The following is a 16869-nucleotide window of genomic DNA, read 5'->3' as shown; positions in this document are numbered from 1 at the left end:
TGGAGCTGCCGGAAGCAGGTGAGTGAAGACCGTCACTCCAGGTAGGAATCTGTCTTAGCCATCGGGGACAGGGAGGATGGGAGATGCTGTTTTATTGGTGACTGCAGGAGGAGGGGGTTTAAAAGTCCAGAGGGATAACGATTGGGAAATGTATTATCAAAATGGGGAAAGGGTGTGGGGGAGGGGAGGGGGCTCGGTAATGTTTTGGGAGCTGAGGGTGCTGGGTTTGACAAGGCCACTTATATATAAGATGGGGAAGGATGACATTCGGGCTATAGGCCGTTTGATTTCTTTCTTTCTTTTTTTTTTTTTTTTGTGATACTGACAGTGCTACTTAACTGGTTATCTGAAGTATCTGGGTAAGTAGAAAGTTATCTAGCCATACAAGCCTTTAAAAACTAACCGGCTTTATTCAAACAGAGTTGGTTAGGTTTTAAAGTTAAGTACATTCAGCGGGACATTTATCTTACTGAATAAACAAGACAAGTTATCCCACTCACTTTAGGGGGATAACTCGTCCACTAAACGTCCTATTGCGTATTGGCCTCTAAAAGTCTCCAGTTCTGGAAAAGTCTATTCACAGTTCCCCAATATCTTCAGGACCAGTAGTTGAGGAAACATTTTTCTTCATAATTCAGGTGCCTCAAGAAATAATTCAAGTTTGACCTGATCCATGTTAACTTATCAGCAGGATCAAGGATATGATCATAGCAGGCAGGTGAGCAGAAAGAAGCAGCAGGACCAGGGAAATGATAATCACAACACCAGTTGATGGGATGGGGCTGGGACAGGAGGTAATCGTTCCAAAACCTACTGGGTACACAAACTTTCGGATCCTTGGTCCTTCTACAGACCTGCTGGAGGTGGAGGTGATTGTGCAGCTGACAGTGCTGGTAGAAAGAGTAATCTTGTGGCAGCTTCTGGTGACATCTGAGGATACGGTGCCCTCAGCAGCAGGTAGATGGGCTGAGGATGAAGACATTTTCATTCTAGAAGAAAAGATTTTTTATATATATTTTTTTTAGCAGAGACCCAAAATATTAATTAAAATATATATTCTTCCATTGCATATTTTTTGTTTGTTCACTTGGGAAACTCAATTTTCAGGGGAATTCACCCAAGCTGAAAAATGGCATCCATTTTGCTATTAAAACACATAAAAATTACATTTTGAAATCCCCATGCATAAATTTTCCATGCATACTCTGCACCTGCTCTAAACCTGATGCTAACTCCATACAGCATCTCCCAGCTAAATCCAAATTTTCAGAGCAAATCTCTGCAGGGAGTCTTCCTTTGAAAATTAGCTTGCAGAGCTACCTGTAGATATGCGAGTTGACCACAGGGCTTCAAAATTGCCCCTGTTTGTACCAGTGTTTTCATTATTACTAACTGATACCAGGAGTGCTAGCACAGTAAAGGAAAGCCAGAGAGAAACCCGCAGCCATCCCACCTCATAATGCTGTCAGAAACTCTTAAGCCTGAGCAAAGGAGGAGATAACAAACAAGATGGGCACCAGGAGATCAATGTCGGAAAGTAACAATAATAGCCTAGAGATTTGTTCTTATTCTTATCTGTTTCACATCCATTTAAAACTCCCAGCTATCCCTATTCCTCTGAGAACTTCCTCCATTCCAGCATCTATGATAATGGATTATCCCAATTCAAATTCTCTCTGCTTTCAAGATTATGACTACCATATTATTCTAGAAATTGTTACAAAATCAGACTGTTCAAAAATGGCTAATAATTGTCTGTCCAGATCCTCTCATTTGTAGTCTGCAATATCATCTGTCATAGATTTCAGAATGAAAAAGGTCACCATTGCTCTGCTACACTTGGCTGTAGCTGACTTCCTGTTTACAGCCTTCCTCTTCTTCTGGACATGGCTAAAGGTTTATATTGAACCTTTGGTAAAGTCGTGTGCAAGCTGAACGCTTTCATTTTCATTCTGAGCATGTTTACCGGTGTGCTTTTTCTTTCATCGTCATTAGCCTAGATCAGTAGTTCCCAAACCTGTCCAGGGGGATATCCTAGCCAGTCAGGTTTACAGAATATCCACAATGAATATGCAGGAGATTAATTAGCCTGCAAAGTAGAGGCAAGTGCATGCAAACAGAACAGATTTGAGAACCACTGGCCTAGATCACTGCTCTTCTGTTATTTACCAGTCTAGTCCCAGAACCATTGGACAACAACATTTTTGTAGCATGTAATCAAACATAATGCTATAACCTTTTGCTTCTGAAACAAACAATTCCTTAAACACCAGCAATACAGAACTTTGAGAAACAAGACCCAGAAGTATAACTTTAGAATGCTATGACAGAGAGTATGGCTTTTGGATAAGTTATATGGTGTCTTTCTTTGTTTTTATGCTATTTTAAGATGTTTTAACTGTTTTTATTGTGAAGGTGATGATGCAGACTGCCCCAGAACAGAGGTCTGGTAATTGGGTGGGTTAGAAATAGAGGCAAAATAAATATATAAATAGATGTGTCCCGATGAGTGTATGCAAGGCAGTGATTTCAACCCACTTCTCAGGTACCCCCTTAACCAATCTGCTTTTCAGGATACCCACAGTGAGTATGCATGAGATAGATTTGCATGCACTTCCTCCATTGTATGAAACTCTGTCTCATGGATATTCATTTAGGAGTAGCCTAATAGTTAGAACAGTGGGCTGCAAACCAAGGTTCAAATCCTGCTGCTTCTCCTTGTGATCTTGGGCAAGTCACTTTACCCTCCATCGTCTCAGGTGCAAACTTGGAAGGTCATACTAAATATTTAGCACGGAGACACAGAACCTTGCACCTGACCTAGTTGTAGAATTGGATTTCATTTCACACACTTTGTCCTTAGATTTTGTAATTCCTGTTCCAATCAATCATCACAGTCATCTAAGTATCCTCTTTAATTTAAAAGGAAGCGGCTAGCCAAATCCAGAAAAAACAATCAAAATTATGTCAAGCATTTTTGTGACATTTTTTAGATGTTGCTCTCCTTACCATGTAATGTTTGTCTTGCAAAGAAAGTGCTCAGCATTTCCTCATTCTGTAGTCAGCATTAGATTCCCTATTGTAATGGTCTTCATGGATCAGGATTTTAAGACATTTCAGAAGAACATCATCTCCAGGCTTGAAATTGCAGAGTTTAGCAAAACAAGCTTCTCAAAGGCTTCTTTGCTAATTTAAAAGGAAAGAATTAAGTTGTAAGTAAACTGTGGAAAGCAAAACAGATGAGAATATAACAATCCTCATCTATGTTAATAAAAAGGACAAATGTACTGAGGCTACTAAATATGTTTTTCACCAAGAAAAGTGTAGAAACTGTGGACACGATCTACCAAATTTAATCTTTCCATTGTGAACTCTTCTCTCTACTTTGTCATAACTTAAACTGTCCACTGAATGCCTGATGAGCTGTCTAAATTGACTAAAGGGATTAGCTACAGTAAAGCCCCATTATCCAGCATGCATAATACCAGTTTATCAAATATGGCAGCATGTCTGCTGAAGGAGGAGGGAAGTGACCTCTGGAATAGGATAGGCCAGAGTGGTAACAGGCAAGAGGCTTCAAAAGTAAGTTACAACCAAAAGACTACAAATCCCAGAGTGTAAAGGGGTTAGTGAAATTAGGGGGCTCGGGGGGCAGGGTGTCCAAGAGTAGGGTAAGTGGAAAACTCAGGGTCCATTTTAGATGCCAGAGGAAGAGAAGAAGTACTCTACCATCAGCAGGAGGAAGACTTCCCAAAGAAGCAGAGTGGCAGTTTCTACCTTAACAGAAGGCATGGGGGTAACATGCATGGAGCGGCAGTTACTACCCTTAACAGAAGGCATGGGAGTAGCATGCATGAAGCGGCAGTTACTACCCTTAACAGAAGGCATGGGAGTAGCATGCATGAAGCGGCAGTTACTACCCTTAACAGAAGGCATGGGAGTAGCATGCATGAAGCGGCAGTTACTACCTTAACAGAAGGCATGGGAGTAGCATGCATGGAGCGGCAGTTACTACCTTAACAGAAGGCATGGGAGTAGCATGCATGGAGCAGCAGTTACTACCCTTAACAGAAGGCATGGGAGTAGCATGCATGGAGCGGCAGTTACTACCTTAACAGAAGGCATGGGAGTAGCATGCATGAAGTGGCAGTTACTACCCTTAACAGAAGGCATGAGAACATAAGAACATAAGAAAATGCCATACTGGGTCAGACCAAGGGTCCATCAAGCCCAGCATCCTGTTTCCAACAGTGGCCAATCCAGGCCATAAGAACCTGGCAAGTACCCAAAAACTAAGTCTATTCCATGTAACCATTACTAATGGCAGTGGCTATTCTCTAAGTGAACTTAATAGTGGGTAATGGACTTCTCCTCCAAGAACTTATCCAATCCTTTTTCAAACACAGCTATACTAACTGCACTAACCATGCTGCTCCATGCATGGGAGTAGCATGCATGGAGCAGCAGTTACTACCCTTAACAGAAGGCATGGGAGTAGCATGCATGGAGTGGCAGTTACTACCTTAACAGAAGGCATGGGAGTAACATGTATGAAGTGTAGACTACCCTTAACAGACAACATGGGGGTAACATGCATGGGGTGGCAGTTACTATCATGAACAATTTGCTGGACAGGCTGGATGGACCATTTGGTCTTTATCTGCCATCACTACTATGTTACTATGTATGTTATGTTATGTATGGATTTTCTATTCACAGACATCCCAGAGTGCAGTGTATTTCCTGCAGAATTTTTATACTAATTGATTCTATGCCATCTTTTACCTCCATAAGTCAATTTTCAGCCAAAGCTGAATGCCTCATCTAGGTGACTAAATGTTGTCATCATTGACATTTCCTATGTCTTTTCAAATGACTATTCATCTGTCATTCAGAATCTGTCAGCACTGCAGGCAGGAGGGAGACAGAACCTCTCCTACCACAAGGATGTAAGACCTTCCGGAATCATAAGGTAAACTTTTGGGGGGTGCAGGTGGTCCTGGGCATCTTCTTTGGAACAAAAGAAGGCAGCCACCAGACAATCATTGTCCCTGGGGTGGAGGTAAGGGGAGAAAGGAGGAAGCGGATTGCACTCATTGGCATGCAATTTTAGAGAGGATTGTGTCGTGGAAGGAGTTGGCGTTTGAGATCTTGGGGTTGTAGAGGGAAGGGATCATCTCAACCAGATTATTACTGGACTGGGCACAGGGATAGCACCTAGGTTTAGTTAAGCTATCCCCAATTCTAGTTTTGGCCACTGTTGGGGGAAATCTGAACCTGGGATTTCCCCAAAGTCCCTTCTTCTGTTCCCTTGATCTGAGGCAAATAAAGGAACTCTGAATGGATTCTTTAAGAAAAGCTTTATTTACATAAATGTATGGAGAAGTGCAAAATAGAGATGCTATGCACTTCTGCCTATTATTTTCATTTGCCTCTGTACATATGCATATTCATAAGTGCAAATATACATACGCATGGATTTAAGTACAAATATCTGTAAATATCTTTGTAAACCTTTGAACAGATTACAGAGCATTAAGACAGTAAGACACCAAGGCAAAGTCTCTCTTATCCTATTTTTCCACCACCAACTAGATTAGGTGCATAGCATTGAAAATCAGCACTAGATGCCTAACTTTCTCCCCCTGCCCAGCCCACTTTTTAATTGTCTTAAGTTAGACACCTAGTGAAAATGGGCACCTAACGTTAGGTGCTCAGTCCCATTTAGTTTTCAAAGATCGCAATTTATAATGCCTAATTCTTAGGCACTTAAATCCTTGGTGCTTTAACATATAAATAGTCCCAATCCCATTGCTGGACTGCAATCTCTGTTGTTTTTTTTTAAACTCAGAATAAGATTAAAATTTCCAAGCAAGTATTAACCTAAAATTCTAGTGCAATTCTCTTTAGAATTCAGATGACACAAGAGTTCTTATCACCTTCCAGAGAACAAAAGAGAAATTATCCACGGGTACAACTGCATGCAAAGGAGAAATCTTACAGGAAAGGGAAGCCTGCCATCCACAAATTTGGAGGCATGAATATAAGACAAAATGGAAATAAAGGTGGGTAGAAATATAAACTACAGTTCAATTTCAAAGCAGCAAATTCAATAAAGCCAATACAGAGTAAATTGAAAAAAAGATTGCAGAGAACAAAAAGGGCAGAACAGGTTAACCAGGAAGAGGCTTGCAAAACAGAGAGCCAGAGCCTCTAACAAACTGGAGACCTTAGTCAAATCCCTCTGTAAGATCCTCTACTATGCCCCCCCCCCCCCCCCCGAGCTGATCCAACCCTTACTGTGAAATTGTAGGGGTGAGCAAAAGGCTGAGAGCCACAGAAACCCAGTTTCAAATCCCACCCCTCCTTCCCACTAACACACCTTAGGCAACAGGCAAGTCACTTTATCTCCCATCTCCTCAGATACCCCCTTAAATTGCTAGCTCTCTGGGGCAGGGGCTTATTGTACCCGAATGCTGTAAGCCTCCTTGAACATGGTTTGAAAAGGTGGGCTACATTATTACAGTAATACTTTATGCCATTCTGGGATTGAAGTGAACCTGCACAACGACACCGTCATGACGGCAGAAGCAAGAGCAGGCCCGGAGGTTGTGAGAAGGAGAACATGCAGTGGTGGCAGTGCCCACTGCTGCTCCACTCTGCAGGCGGATACTTCTCGCTGGCAGGGCATCCTGGACCTCTGCAAGCAACTGAATGGAGGAAAAAGGGAGAGTAGAAAAGAGAGCGTGGGACGGAGGCAGCCAGTGACGGCACGACCGGTTCCTGCTCTGCAGCGGCGTTTCAATTCTTGTTAATGTAGTTTGGCTATGTTTCTTGATTTTAGTATTATTAGCCTTCGCTTTACTGCATTTCCATTCTTCTTTTTACTGAATTGTTGCCATCATGGTTTATATTGCTATGCATTGCCTTAAGCAACTGGAAAGGTGAACTAGAGATTAGATAGGGAAAGAAATAACTACTCTGCTGGTAACAACGGAAGCCTAAAAGGAGTTGGCACTCTGCTGGGAATCCTAAGCACCTGAGGTGGGGGAGGGGAGTGGTCCCTTGAGCAGTGACTTGTTTTGGCTGGGAACAGTCTTGGTCCAAGTATACGCCAGGTGGGGGGGCAGCAGCTCCCCTGGTGGAGGGTGAGAGAGCAGATGGAGAGGGGGGAGGTCTGATCCTGCAGTCTGTGTACCCGCGCGATGCATTCAGCACAGCAGAAACATTGGAATTGGAGGTGGGGGGTGGGGAATGTGAGGAAATGAGCTGCAGACACTGATGGAAAAAAAAAAAGAGGGGCGTGGCTAATGTTGGGGGGGGATGTAAAGATTAGATCCGCAATTCCCAACCTGTGGTCTATGGAAAGAAAAATAGGAACACAGGGCTCTATTCCTTGGGGAAATCAGCAGCGGCATCAATAAGGTGAGTTAGAGGGAGAGAGGGTTGAAAGTTAAGAGAGTGAAGGAAAAAGCGGGGGTGGGTTAGGGTCTATGAGATGCTGTAGATTAAAAAGGGGCAGAGCAACCAAAATGAATTGGACCACCTTGATTAGAGGGGAGGGCTGGGGAAACGGGGGTTGAAAGAAAGGAGAGTGAGAGGGGATTGTCAAGGCGGCCTTAACAAATAGGATTACATACGTTTTTCAGATACCTGCTAGCAGAAAATTCATCTTCCTGTATCCTATACAGTATATGGAGTGGGTGAGTTCTCTGGCTAATTGGGAGTGACTGGCACTGTGAACTTAGCAGAGTATACATTCAAACTGTACAACAATTATAATCAGACTAGGCGAAACCCACAAACCATAAGAACATAAGAAGATGCCATACTGGGTCAGACCAAAGGTCCATCAAGCCCAGCATCCTGTTTCCAACAGTGGCCAATCCAGGCCATAAGAACCTGGCAAGTACCCAAAAACTAAGTCTATTCCATGTTACCGTTGCTAGTTATAGCAGTGGCTATTTTCTAAGTCAACTCAATTAATAGCAGGTAATGGACTTCTCCTCCAAGAACTTATCCAATCCTTTTTTAAACAAAACTATATTAACTGCACTAACCACATCCTCTGGCAACAAATTCCAGAGTTTAATTGTGCGCTGAGTGAAAAAGAAAATAACTTTCTCTGATTAGTTTTAAATGTGCCCCATGCTAACTTCATGGAGTGCGCCCTAGTCTTTCTATTATCCGAAAGAGTGAATAACTGATTCACATCTACCCCGTCTAGACCTGGGATCTGATTTCTAGTCACCCCGAGATTGTTGTGGCTTGGGAGAGGTAGGTGCACAAATTTTATCATCTCTCTCACACACATGCACAATAACACATTCATTCTCTCCCACAGTCCCTCTCTCTAACATACACAGGCTGCCTCTCCCTCACCTCCACAGATATATTATGTGTGTGTGTGTGTGTGTGTGTGTATGTTCGTGTGTGCCTGTGAGAGCCCATATGTGACACACAGGCTCTCAGAAGCAGAAAACATACACAAACACACAAGCTCTTACACAGACACATTCACAGGCACACAGGTTCTCACATAGATACACCCAGAAGTTCTCACACACACAGAAGCTCTCACATAGACACACACATAGGCTCTTATAGTCACATGCACAGACTCTCACACAGACACACCCATTTCTTTATTGTAACAAACCTTCTTTAAATACAGAATTTTCCTCTCCTCTGATTGCCTCCCTCTCCTAAGTGCTCTACTGTACATCTGTCATCCATTCCATGGTTTTCTCTCAGATACACACCCACCCCTGAACCAGTCTGCTCTCTCATTCACACACACAGGCTGAGCGGATCCCTCCCCCAGCCAATCTCCTCTCTTCCCCCCCCCCCCCCCCCCGTCTCAGTCCCAAACTTCTACCCTATTGATTCCTGCTCTCTGCCCCTCCTTTTCAGACCCCCTTCGCACGTCCCACTGGGGCCTTCTTAACCTGCGACTTTCATGCTTCCCATTCCACCTGCAGCACACCAGTCACAGTCCAGTCTGATGCCCAGTGGGGCCCACTTTGCAGCCCTCACAGCGGTTTATTATTCCTCTGCCACACCAAGTCCCCCAAGCCCCACCCCTACACTAAGTTCCTTGCTGCTTTAGCATCCTCCCAGTGTCACTGGTGCGACACATGGACTCGGCACCACTCTCTCTGCCTGCCCATTCTGGCAGCGCAGCCACACGGCTCGACTGTGCGTCAGGGGTGAGGACAATCTGTAGGAAAAACTTAGCTGCCAGCAAAAAATGTTTAAGAGCCAGAGAAATGTGCATAATTTTGTTCATTTGTTCCTTTTTTGGCCAGTTTGCATTTGTTGCGTACTTGTTTTTTTCTATTTTTAGCATATTCTATAAAATAAAAAAAAAGTGCTTATGGTTTTGCTTTTCCTTCTCTCCGACCGTCCATCTGCGACACTGACATCAAAACAAAACCCTATGTGCTGGGGGGAGGCGGGAGCTGCCGGTGGATGGGGCAGCAGGGCTGACATCGGAGAAGAGGAGCTGCCAGCAGCACAAAGCAATGGGACTGGCAGGGTTCCCCAGGCACTGCCAGACAAAGATGAAATGACAGGAGGTTGGGAAGAGCTGTGTGTGTTGAGAGAAGGGGTATGGGGTGGAGGGGTATGAGGTAGGGTGAGTGGATGTTTGGAGGAGTGGCAGTATGGATGGGGGTTTGGCAGTGGGAGTGTGTGTGAGGAGGTGCGAGTGAGAGGGGCTGTGTATGGTTACCCACATGCCTCACTTCCACATCTACCTTCCACTCACACACATACTCCTTCTCTTCCAAGAGCAACTTGACTTCTACCATTTTGTTGCGTGTCTTGACAAGTTGTTTTTTTGTTTGTTTGTTTTTTATTGAATTTTGCTTACAATACAAGAAATTCTTGTCTGAAAACAGTAAAGCTTATTTATGTAGTACAATCAAAAAGAAAAATCTTTTGAGGAAAAAAAAACAAAAAAAAAACATATAAGCTTTACAAATTAAGTCCTCAATATTGAGAGGATGCAATACACTACTTTAGGAAATTACAAACTTAATCATAGGAATAGCAATTAACAGTTAGGTGATAGGAAAAGCTCCTTTGCCTAACTCTGTGGAAATTCCCCTAACCGAAGTAACTTGAAAAGAAAAGGCTCCTCCATTGTATAATGTGCTACTGCACCTAACTGTTAATTGCTATTCCTATGATTAAGTTTGTAATTTCCTAAAGTAGTGTACAAGTTTTTAAGCTCCGTGGAGCATGGACTATTTTCAATCTGTGTCTGTATAGCACTGTGTATGTCTTAAAGTGTTATATAAACTAGTACTGGTAGTAATAGTAGCAGGGGTAAAGCTTAATCCCTCAACACTGCTCCTCATCCATACACATGCCCCTTTCACTCACAATCCCTCATCCACCACACCCTGCCACTACCCACTCCTAGCCCTAAAACCTGCCCACCATGAAGCAACTGCAAGACACACAAATACAGAACTCCTGTAACAAACGCACAGAGTAATATACACACACGGAGCAAGTGTAACATGGATATGCAAAGCATGGAATCATGAAAGGTAATCTTTTAAGTCAACATACAATTCTGGACTTTGTAAAGTTTTTTAAATTGTTTAATTATTTTGACTTTTATCTTTTCTTTGCTCTTCCTTTTCCTGTCCAGGGGACTCTCTTTCTCCATCCAGGGACTCTTCCCTCCCCCCTCAAGCACACTCTCCCCCTTCCCTCCCCCATCTTTCCTGCCTGGCTGATTTCAAAATGCACTGACCTCATTCAGCCGGCACCATTTTGGAGTTTGAAACAGTGCTGGTGGGCCAGGAGTGAGTGGGATCAGACCCACTGATGGGGTAAGATGTGGGGGTGGGGTGCCTGCGGGGGCAGGATGCCTTTTTTCCAGCTTGTCAATACTCCAACATGGTGCAGACTTCAGTTTGGCCAGTGCCATTTCGGATTAAATATTGGTGGTACAGGAGTGACTGGGGATCAGGTCTGCCCCATTTTGACACCACAGATGGGGTAATATCCTGCCTCCTGAGACCTGTGGATGGGTTAGGATAAAGGTGGGGGGGACTGGGGTGACTTGGCAGGAAGCCACAAGGGGCTATTTCTATGGCATACATTTTTTTTGCAAGGAGATGAGGCCAAGGCTGCAGCTTGGCATTTGAAAATTAAACTAAAAACACTTTCTGTTCATTTTCAAAATGAAAGGAAACAAAATAAGAAATGTTGTTAAGATTTCCTATTTCATTTCAAACAAAAGCACAGCCCCAATCTAGATAGACAGAGAGAGAGTAAAATGCAGAGAGAGAGATCATTGTTGTTCAATGAGCTGGGATAAACAACCACCAAATCAAGCTGAATACAATTTCATTAAAGGCAGCAGTTTACCGTTTGTGTGCAGGAGTTGCCTTCAGGTTACAGCAGCAGGCTGAGAACCAGGGAAGCAAAGCTCAAATCTTGCTTCTTCTCCTACTGATGCTTCTTGTGACCTTGGGCAAGTCACTTCACCTTCTTTCTCTCAAGTACAAAATTTAGATTGTAAGCCCTCTGGGGTAGGAACTGCAGTATCTCTGTACGTGAGTTATAAGTCATCTTGAGCTCAAGCTTGGAAAGGTGAGAAATTAAATCCCTCATCCATAAGCTCCTCAACACTGCAGTGGCATCCAGCTAGAGTCTAGCCTGGGGCAGATTTGGGTTTTCTTCAAGCTGTCCTAGACTTCTGCTGTTGCCTGGGTCCAGTGCCATTGCAAATCTTTATTAGGCAGACAGTCAGGATGAAAGGCATTTTCTGGGCATGGAGATGGTGGTGCCCCGATAACCAGGAGCTCAGTCAAAGACCATGCACCTTCTGAAAGAGAGGTGAGGTCCAGTTTGCATGTCTGTCTGGGGAGCTGTTGCAGAGTGGTCCTGGTTGGCGCCTGCTATGGCTCTGTTGGGCAGAGCTGGTCTGACTGCTCCAACTCCTGCCCTGGGTGCACCCGGCAGGCTCTTCTTGCTCTGACACAGCACAGCTGCCTTTGATCCAGGGGCTCAGCTTGACCACATTTCACTTTTATCTCCTACCTGTGCACCTGTGATATCAGATGAGTTTGCTGGAAGCAGCGCATGAGATTCTGAAGATCGCACAGTTTTTATGAACCATACAGACAAGTCTCTGCCTTGGCTACTTTTATGGACAATCCATAAATCTGGATGATGCAAGATACATGGCTGCCTGGTGCCCGGTCCAGCAGTTAGATTGGATTAATTCCAAACCTTTTGCACATTTGGGGGGTTTTCCATTGCTTCTTTGCTGTCTTCAGACTGCTCAGTGTCAGTTGTACCAAAGAAATGAATCTCTATAGAGACAGAAAGAGATAATACCCTGCCAGGATTCTGCTTTCATAATGTCCATTGTGACAACAGAGGCCCAGACTCTGTGTTAGGCTGCGTGGGGATACATTCATTGTAGGCTTCACTCTTATTAGACCAACATAAAATTATCCAGTGGGGATTTTGCACATGAGCTTTTTAGATCACTACATGCCCCCTTCTTCAGCTTCTGCCAACATGGAAGGAAAAACGTATTAAACTCATCAGATACTGAAAACTATATAAATTCATCAGTATACTTATAAAGAACTTTCCATGCTTGTGCAGATGATGTATTGGAGCACTTTCTGTTACTCTACATTCAAGATTGAAATGTCTTTTCAAGCAATAAAAAACATACACTTGCAGAAACATGGTCTTAAAAAGATTAAAAAAGGGCTGTGTGGAAGGTAATAACAGAAACTGTTGTAAAGATGGCAGAAACATGTTACTCTGCCATCAGTGCAAGCTGGGGAGCCTCTTCCTACTACAGTGCCCAGGTATCTTGCTTTATACATGTTAGTCTGTTGTTTTTTGATTTTTTTTTTTTATTTAACTGTTTGACCCCCTTTTCCAAAATGTCTTGCTTTTTAGTCCACCTTTTGAAACGATGTTTAAAGCAGCTTAGAATATTATTAGAATTCAGGTACAATAAGTCCCTTCCTCAGAGAGCTTACAGACTAATTGGCTCCCTAAGTTAATAGGAAATAAAGTCACTAGTCCTAGGTCACTAAGAGTGTCACAGTGGGACATAGAATTTAAACCTTGGTTTCCCTGGTTCTCAATCCATTGTTTTAACTACTAGGCCACACTGCCATATCTATGCACAGTGCCTCTTGCTGTCAGCTATGGCCATGGACAGGAGACCCTCATCATGTACCGCTATGCCTGAAAGATGGTAGGCGTTTCTCGTTCTGAGGTGGAAACACACTTCCCAAATTTCAATCAAATCAGTGAAAAAAAAAGTACCCACAGTCCTTGAGGCAAAAAATTGGGGCCATTCCAGAACTATAAAATAGGTCAGAGTGACAAACATTACAGGGCCCAGGCTGCGCAGGATGTTTTGGCATGGGACAGCTGTGATGGGACAGCCGATGGAATTATCCCACCCACCTCTGAGAAAGCCCAGCTAGCAGAGAGACTGGTGAAGTGCATCCGTCAGGTCAGTGAAGAAGCTGAGGGATAGGATAGGCAGCAGAGTTCAGACCCCCCAGCTGCCAAAGAATGGCTATGCCGCTGGCACAACAATCATTTTGAAACCTTGCAGGCCAGCACCTACTGGATGTGCTCATCTTGCCCGTCTGTAAGGAAAAAAGGTTTGTCGTGCTGTGAACCAGTGGCTTGCAATAATAGAAGGTGATGTCCTACCACTAAACCACTGGGAGAATCTGTTAAAGTGGGGGTTTGGAGGTGGGAGTGTAGGTGAGGAGAAGTGAGTGAGCGGGCTGTGTATAGATAACCACATGCCTCACGTATACCTTCCACCCACACACATTCCTCCTATCTCAGGAGCCATTTTAAGAGATACTTCAGAGTAAAACTTGACTTTAAACATTTTGTTAAGGTAAAAAAAAGCCTCAAGGATATCTGATTTGTTTTGTTTGTGTGTCGACTAGTTTTTAAACTCAGTGGAACATGGACTATTTTGAATCTATGTCTGTATAGCACTGTGTATGTCTTGTACTGTTATATAACTATTACTAGTAGTAGTAGTAGCAGCATCAAAGCTTAATCCCTCAACCCCGCTCCCCATCCATACACATACTCCTCACTCACATGCCTCTCTCCCCCACACACTGCCACTTCCCACCCCGTACCCTCACTCCACATCCCACCATGAAGCAACTGCAAGACACACAAATCGGAACTCCTGTAACAAATGCACAGAGTAATATACATACACACGGAGCAAGTGTAACATGGATATGCAGAGCATGGAATCATAAAATGTTCTCTTTTAAGTTGACATGCAAATCTAGACTTTGTAAAGTATTTTTTAACTTTTATTTTTCCTTTGCTCTTCCTTTTCCCCTCCAGACATGCTTTTTCTCCATCCAGGGACTCTTCCCTCCCCCCTCAAGCACACTCTCCCCCTTCCCTCCCCCGTCTTTCCTGCCTGGCTGATTTCAAAATGGCGCTTACCTCATTCAGCCGGCACCATTTTGGAGTTTGAAACAGTGCTGGTGGGCCAGGAGTAAGTGGGATCAGACCCACTGATGGGGTAAGATGTGGCGGTGGGGTATCTGGGGGAGCAGGATGCCTTTTTTCAGCTTGTCAATACCCCAACTGATTTTAGTGTGGCCAGTGCCATTTTGAATTAAAGTATCAGTGGTACAGGAGGGACTGGGGATCACGTCTGCCCAATTTTGACCTCACAGATGGGGATACAATTCTTCCCTTTGAGACTCATGGATGGTGTAGGATACAGTTGAGGGCACTGGAGTGACTAGGATGGATAGCAGCAAGCTAAAAGGGGCTTTTTAAAATTTTCATGGCATGCATTTTGTGGGAGTAGTTAGGGCCAAGGCTGGCAGCTTGTCATATGAAAATTAAACGAAAAACAAACTCTTGTTCATTTTCCAAATGAAAGCAAACACAATAGGAAATCTCAACAACATTTCCTATTTCATTTCAAACAAAAGCACACCCCCAACCTAAATGTACAGAGAGAGAGAAAAGTACAGAGAGAGAAATCATTGTTGTTCAATGAGCTGGGATTAAAAAACATCAAATCAAGCTGAATACAATTTCATTAAAGGCAGCAGTTTACCGTTTGTGTGCAGGAGTTGCCTTCAGGTTACAGCAGCAGGCTGAGAACCAGGGAAGCAAAGCTCAAGTCTTGCTTCTTCTCCTACTGATGCTTCTTGTGACCTTGGGCAAGTCACTTCACCTTCGTTCTCTCAAGTACAAAATTTAGATTGTAAGCCCTCTGGGGTAGGAACTGCAATATCTCTGTACGTGAGTTATAAGTCATCGAGCTCAAGCTTGGAAAGGTGAGAAATTAAATCCCTCATCCATAAGCTCCTCAGCACTGCAGTAGCATCCAGCTAGAGTCTAGCCTGGGGCAGATTTGGGTTTTCTTCAAGCTGTCCTAGACTTCTGCTGTTGCCTGGGTCCAGTGCCACTGCAAATCTTTATTAGGCAGACAGTCAGGATGAAAGGCATTTTCTGGGCATGGAGATGGTGGTGACCCGATAACCAGGAGCTCAGTCAAAGACCATGCACCTGCTGAAAGAGAGGTGAGGTCCAGTTTGCAACTCTAACTGGGGAGCTGTTGCAGAATGGACCTGGTTGGCGCCTGCTATGGCTCTGTTGGGCAGAGCTGGTCTGACTGCTCCAACTCCTGCCCTGGGTGTACCCGGCAGGCTCTTCTTGCTCTGACACAGCACAGCTGCCTTTGATCCAGGGGCTCAGCTTGACCACATTTCACTTTTATCTCCTACCTGTGCACCTGTGATATCAGATGAGTTTGCTGGAAGCAGCGCATGAGATTCTGAAGATCGCACAGTTTTTATGAACCATACAGACAAGTCTCTGCCTTGGCTACTTTTATGGACAATCCATAAATCTGGATGATGCAAGATACATGGCTGCCTGGTGCCCGGGCCAGCAGTTAGTTAGATTGGATTAATTCCAAACCTTTTGCACGTTTGGGGGTTTTCCATTGCTTCTTTGCTGTCTTCAGACTGCTCAGTGTCAGATGTACCAAAGAAATGAATCTCTATAGAGACAGAAAGAGATAATACCCTGCCAGGATTCTGCTTTCATAATGTCCATTGTGACATCAGAGGCCCAGACTCTGTGTTAGGCTGCGTGGGGATACATTCATTGTAGGCTTCACTCTTATTAGACCAACATAAAATTATCCAGTGGGGATTTTGCACATGAGCTTTTTAGATCACTACATGCCCCCTTCTTCAGCTTCTGCCAACATGGAAGGAAAAACTTATTAAACTCATCAGATACTGAAAACTATATAAATTGATCAGTATACTTATAAAGAACTTTCCATGCTGTTGCAGATGATGTATTGGAGCACTTTCTGTTACTCTACATTCAAGATTGAAATGTCTTTTCAAGCAAAAAAAAAAAAAATACACTTGCAGAAACATGGTCTTAAAAAGATTAAAATAGCACTGCGTGATAGCTAATAATAGAAAGGTTTGTAAAAAAGGCTGACATGTTACCCTGAAATCAGTGCAGGCTAAGCAGCCCCTTCCTGCTAAGGTATCCAGGTATCTCGTTTTAGTCTTGTTAGTTTGTTATTTTTATTTTAATTTAACTGTTTGGCCCATGTTTCTATGACTTCCTGCTTTTTAGTCTACATTTCTAACGGTTGTTGAAGGCAGCTTAGAACATTATTAGAATTCAGGTAAATAAGTCCTTTCCCCAGAGAGCTTACAGTCTGATTGTATTGCTAAGTTAATAGGAAATGAACTCACTTTTCCAATGTCACTAAGAGTGTCATTCTGAGATATAGGTTATAAACCTCGGTGTCCTTACTTTTAACCACTAGGA

The 16869-nt window shown here is 43.5% G+C and overlaps 1 long non-coding RNA gene across 1 annotated transcript; it reads right to left on the bottom strand.

Moving 5' to 3' along the window:
• Window positions 1-876: 876 nt before the first annotated feature.
• On the bottom strand, window positions 877-11746 carry LOC115086038. The gene is made up of 3 exons (XR_003855024.1): window positions 11389-11746; window positions 3010-3186; window positions 877-989 (listed from the first exon to the last, which is right to left on the bottom strand). It is a non-coding gene; the product is annotated as an uncharacterized LOC115086038 (long non-coding RNA).
• Window positions 11747-16869: the final 5123 nt, after the last annotated feature.

This window comes from Rhinatrema bivittatum, chromosome 2 (assembly GCF_901001135.1).
Source record: "Rhinatrema bivittatum chromosome 2, aRhiBiv1.1, whole genome shotgun sequence".
NCBI lineage: Eukaryota > Metazoa > Chordata > Amphibia > Gymnophiona > Rhinatrematidae > Rhinatrema > Rhinatrema bivittatum.
Note: the sequence above shows the minus strand (reverse complement) of the source record. Positions and strands in the feature narration are given on the sequence as shown.